Below are 5,172 nucleotides of genomic sequence, written 5' to 3'. Positions count from 1 at the left end.
GCGTGTACTCAGATGTTGTACGCATATGTAACAATGCTGTCCTGGCCCCAAATTGCTTCCAGGTTAGGTCGTCACTTCAAGCCCATTTTCTCTGGATTTTTTTCTCTGTTGCATTTTATTGGCCTGGTAGAGATTAGCAACTAATCCAGCCTGATTTTAGCATCTTCTGCACTTGTTTGTTCCAATTTTTGTACCCCCTGAACTCTTCCTCCCATACACAATTTATTCCCACACATGGCAGGCATGCTTTCTCATGAATTATTTATATAGCTTTGGAAACTTCTGCTTTTCAAATAATGAGAGAAGAAAATGTTTCCAGTGTAGGAGTCATAATAAGGGAGAAATCCAGGCAGGTTGGTGTTCAAGAAGATGGTAAAATGCCCCAAGTTAAAAATAATACATTGCTTTTGAAAGGCTGAGGAAACATCACAATGGCCTTTCAAAGCAATCATCTACCTTCAGAAACACTGCTGAGTGGCTAAAATTAGGAGTTGATATCAGGCAATGACTACAGAGGCTTTCATTTCCCCAGTTTTCCCAAAGGTTGGGTGGGATAAACTCCCCCATTGTCTAATATACCAATGGCTGCCTTGCCACCTACTTGCATGGAAGGAGAAGCTATCCCCTCCTCTCCTGAGCTGAAATGATGCAGCTTTGCTAACAAAAACAAAATTAATAATGTATACTGCAAGAAAATACACTATGTGACACAGCTTCTGTGATGCTTTGATCTTTTATTATTCTGAGAAACAGAGGTAGGCCGTGCTTTCACTTCCGAAACACAGACTAGTGCACAAAGCAGGAAATACAATATCTAATACAGATACCTCATTTACACAGAAACTTGGTAAGAGTTTAAAAAAATAATTCAGTTTAAGATGTGTTTTGAAAACAGGAAAGACACTGACAGTAACACTGAGGAAGAAAGAATACACTAGCCCAGGGAAGGAGCAAGGAATAAAGGAAATACTCATTTTACATAGGTTTCATCCCAAGATGGGATAGGAAGGGTAGGAAACATAACCTCATGAGGACATTTTATTGTCCGCAGTCAGGAGCACGAGGAGCCAGCTCCTGCATCCGTGACGTGCTAAGAGGCTGGCTTTGAGCAGGGATGTGTTATTGCCCCACCACGGGGGAGCAGACACCGTGGCCAGCACACACGGCCCCAGCCAAAGGCTCCTGTGACACACACCTCCTGTCACTGGCTCTGATAGCTGGTGGTGCAGCTCTTGATGTAGTTTCTGGTGGGTTGTCATAGCAACGAGGAAATAGGCAGATGGAAACCAATAGCACCAGCCTGCCTCTGCCTGCCCAGCTGCCTGGAGAGATGGGGGGAAGCAGGGCACGGGGCCTGGCAGATGAAGACTGGGAGGTGACCCCACCTCTACGGGCATGGCATCCTCTGCATGAGGGGTCTGAATCCTGTTGCTCACAGACCCACTGACCTGTCTGTCCTATCCCTCAGGTAGGATTAAACTTGATGTTTCTCCACTTAGTGGCTGATGCATAAGAAAAAACACTGAAATATCATGACAAAATTGATTCTTCCCAACTTTCAGATGAAATTCAGTATTAGTTAGTTGTTTGGCAATCTGATGATTGCAGCAAACTAAATAATTGTTCTAAAAGTATAATCCAATGAATATTTGCTTTATTCACCAGACTACACAAGAAAAGTCCATTCAAAATGAAGACTCCTAGTTAAAGATTTTCTTGTTCCCCTTGAAATGCTTTGGCATTTTCTTTCTACCGTTCTGCAGCGGAATTATATGAGACTTAGTTTGGTATCCCAAGAAAGTGAGAACTACCAAGCTCAGTTTTTTTCTCAGAGCCAGTATTTCTTCTGCAGCATTTCCCAGTCAGGAGATATTGCCCAAAGGCTGATAGTTTTTAAATGGTCCATGTTGATTTGCCTGTCCCAACCTACTCTTTCCAGCTTTTACAGAACACAATACTATGATGAACAGGTTACCTTTCCATTAAAAAAGCACATTTTTCCATGGAAAGCTGTCCCTCCTGTATTTTAAGATCCGTCTGCCAAAAAACATCACCCAAATATCTTAACATAATTTCTCTTCCTATTGTTGATTTTGGAAACTGTTGGATCCTTCAGCTTAAGTTCTGCACCCTCAAAGGAATAACTTAGATGCAGGAAAGTGTCAGCTTAAAAAGTTTAATGATAAAAGAGTGAAAACAGCCCCATAAAAATTGAGAAACCCACTGATTCACTGATTCCAAACTAGACCTACACATCAAAGGTGAAAAATGACAAGCTTTCTGAAAAGAAATATTTTGTGCTGCTGAAGTTAAATAAAAAGAAAGAGACTGGAGGCCTAACTCCAAAGAAAGAAAGAGTGAGTTTTAGGGGATTACAGGAGAAGGTAATTGGGGCTGGAACCAAGCCTTCAGTCCTGGAGTTGCATCAGTTTTGAGGTGTTGAAAACAAGGCTTGTGCAAAAGGTTAGCATAACTGTTCCTTGCTGGGGTTTGGACTAAGTGACCTGTAAGGTCTTTGCCAAAGCTATTATCAATAGTACTGTGATACCTTAATAAGGTAGCTTTTGTACTCCAATATCTCAGAAAAGATTGTTCTTTTTAGAATGACATTTCACAGCCTGCAAATTCTAAAATGGGCTAATGGCTTTGACTTTTGGGGGTAGAAAGATTGGTCTGAAAAGTAAAGGTCTAGCTGGTGCTTGAAACTTTTGAACCTTTATTTGTTGGGAAAGAAATTACTCACACATTTCCCTTCTCAATAATGATGGTTCAGAAGATGTCATTAAATTTGATAAGGCCAACAATTTATGAACAACAATTTAAGTAAATGGGCTTTGAGAGAAAGTCTTTGAGCCAGCCCACACCATGGGTGGGCTGACATTAGATAGGTAGATACAGCTCTTTGGAGACTCTAGGAATACTCAGATATTCTCTTACAGACAGATCTGAACTCAGAGGTGTATCTCTTTATGGATTAGGGTATTTCTATGTGCATTTTTTAATGGAGACAAAGATATACAGATACAATTTGTTGGCTTGGAAAGGGATGCTTCTCTCTGCACAACAAGGATGAAAAAAGAGGAAGAATGGTGAAACTGAATGTGATTGTGACATCTTTACTTCTATATCTAGAGGCATACGGGCTGATTTTGGATTTGGCTGCATTTAAGATCAACCTTAGGGTTGCTCTAATATACACCACTTCAAATGACTCCTTAGTCTTTTTTTCTCAGCAACTCTCAGGTCACTGCCACAGCACTAATCCTTGAGAGCTTCCCTAAAAATACAAAATTACTCAGTGCCTCAACCATCACTATGATGATATTTTTCTCCCATCATTAAAGACAAATTTTATGTGCCACCAGTTTGCATAAAAGTTATAAAAGAGACTAATGAACAAGCAGGTGTGGGTCTAGTAAGGGAGTTCAAAAGGTGATTAGCTCCACAGTTCTCTAGCACTGCACAGTGCAGTGTGCATATACCACTTCAGCAGCAGTTAAACACAGCCCCAACGAGCTCGTGGTGGCATCTGGCCCAGAACAAATAGCAGCTGTAGAAAATTTGTGTGTATTTTTTGTCCAGTTCCTTTGACCTGAATATACGTCTCAGAGAATTTCAGACAGAACCAAAACTGTTTTCACTGTCAGGTAGGCATACCACACGTAGCCTGTGTACCTAATCCTGCATTCCTCCTGCATTCCAGGCACCCACAAAGTCAATGAGAATTTGAGATGCAGAGTGAACACAGGACCAGGTACAGCATTTGAATATTTTAAGGCATGTTCTTGGATTTTAACAGTTGATGTCATGTTTTCTAGCCCATCAATATGGATTAACAATGGTCCAGAGCAGCAGGAACTCATTTCCTATTCATATATGCTAATTGCATGGTGCCGGATAGCAGGGATTTCTTCTTAAACGCAAAGTTTCTTTTTTTTCTTTTTTTTTTTTTTTAGCAAATGGAAAATAGAAAGACTGTGGCCATGAAATAAAGAAGTGAAGAGGATTTTACACAAACATTGAAATGTTCGGTGCTTCTAAATATATACTCCGTACTTAAAGGAAGCAAGCCCTGAAGTCCTTTCATATATACTTCCCATGGATGAAATCCATCCTTCCTTAATCTGAACCCCAGCTGACTTTGAGGTAGGTCATGTAGTGGGGTTGAACCTACCTGGACACCCACTGCCCACCAAAGCCACTCTATCTGGAGGAGAGAAAAAATAATGAAAGCCTGGTGGGTCAAGATAAGGGTAGGGAGAAATCACTCAGCAGTTACAGTCATAGGCAAAACAGGCTTGATTTGGGGAAAATAATTTATTACCAATCAAATCAGAGTAGGATACTGAGAAATAAAATCAATTCTTAATACACCTTCCTCCACCTGACCCTTCTTCCCAGTCTTCACTTTACTCCTGAATTCTTTACCTTTTCCTTCCCAGTGGCGCAGGGGAGATAAATAATGGAGGTTGAGGTCAGTTCATCACACACTATCTCTACCACTCCTTTCTCCTCACACTTCTCCCTTGCTCCAACATGGCAACCCTCTCATCAGAGACAGTCCTCCATGAGCTTCTTCAACATGATTCCTTCCCAAGCATTGTAGTTCTTCATGAACTGCTCCAGCACAGGGTCCCTCCCACTGGGTGCAGTCCATCAGGAACAGACCCAGGGTGGGTCCCTGCAGGGTCACAGCTCCTGCCAGCACACCTGCTTCAGCACGGACTTCTCTCTCTCCTTGGGGCCACAGGTCCTGCCAGGAGCCTGCACCAGCATGGGCTTCCCACAAGGTCACAGCCACCTTTGGCCATCCACCTGCTCTGGCATGGGGTCCTCCACAGTCTGCAGGTGGATCTCTGCTCCACTGTGGATCACCATGGGCTGCAGGGGAATCTCAGCTCCAGTTCCTGGAGCAGCTCCTGCCTCTCCTGCACTGACCTGGATGTCTGCAGGGCTGCTCCTCTCACATATTCTCGCTCCTCTCTTTGGCTGCTGTTGTCCAGCTGTTTTCCCCCTTTTTCAATATGTTATCTCTGAGGCATCATCACAGTGGTGAGTCTGTCTTGGAGCTGGCTGGCTTTGGTTCCATCAGACACAGGGGAAGCTTCTGGCTGCTTCTCAAAGAAGCCACCCCTATCACCCCCTGCTACCAAAACCTTGCCACACAAACCC

At 42.8% G+C, this 5,172-nt stretch overlaps 1 long non-coding RNA gene across 1 annotated transcript; it reads left to right on the top strand.

Moving 5' to 3' along the window:
* Positions 1-1,340: 1,340 nt before the first annotated feature.
* LOC137483535 (uncharacterized) lies at positions 1,341-3,989 on the top strand. The gene is made up of 3 exons (XR_011004531.1): positions 1,341-1,468; positions 1,833-1,970; positions 3,704-3,989. It is a non-coding gene; the product is annotated as an uncharacterized lncRNA (long non-coding RNA).
* The last annotated feature ends 1,183 nt before the right edge of the window (positions 3,990-5,172 follow it).

Source organism: Anomalospiza imberbis, chromosome 1 (assembly GCF_031753505.1).
Source record: "Anomalospiza imberbis isolate Cuckoo-Finch-1a 21T00152 chromosome 1, ASM3175350v1, whole genome shotgun sequence".
Taxonomy (NCBI): domain Eukaryota; kingdom Metazoa; phylum Chordata; class Aves; order Passeriformes; family Viduidae; genus Anomalospiza; species Anomalospiza imberbis.
Note: the sequence above shows the minus strand (reverse complement) of the source record. Positions and strands in the feature narration are given on the sequence as shown.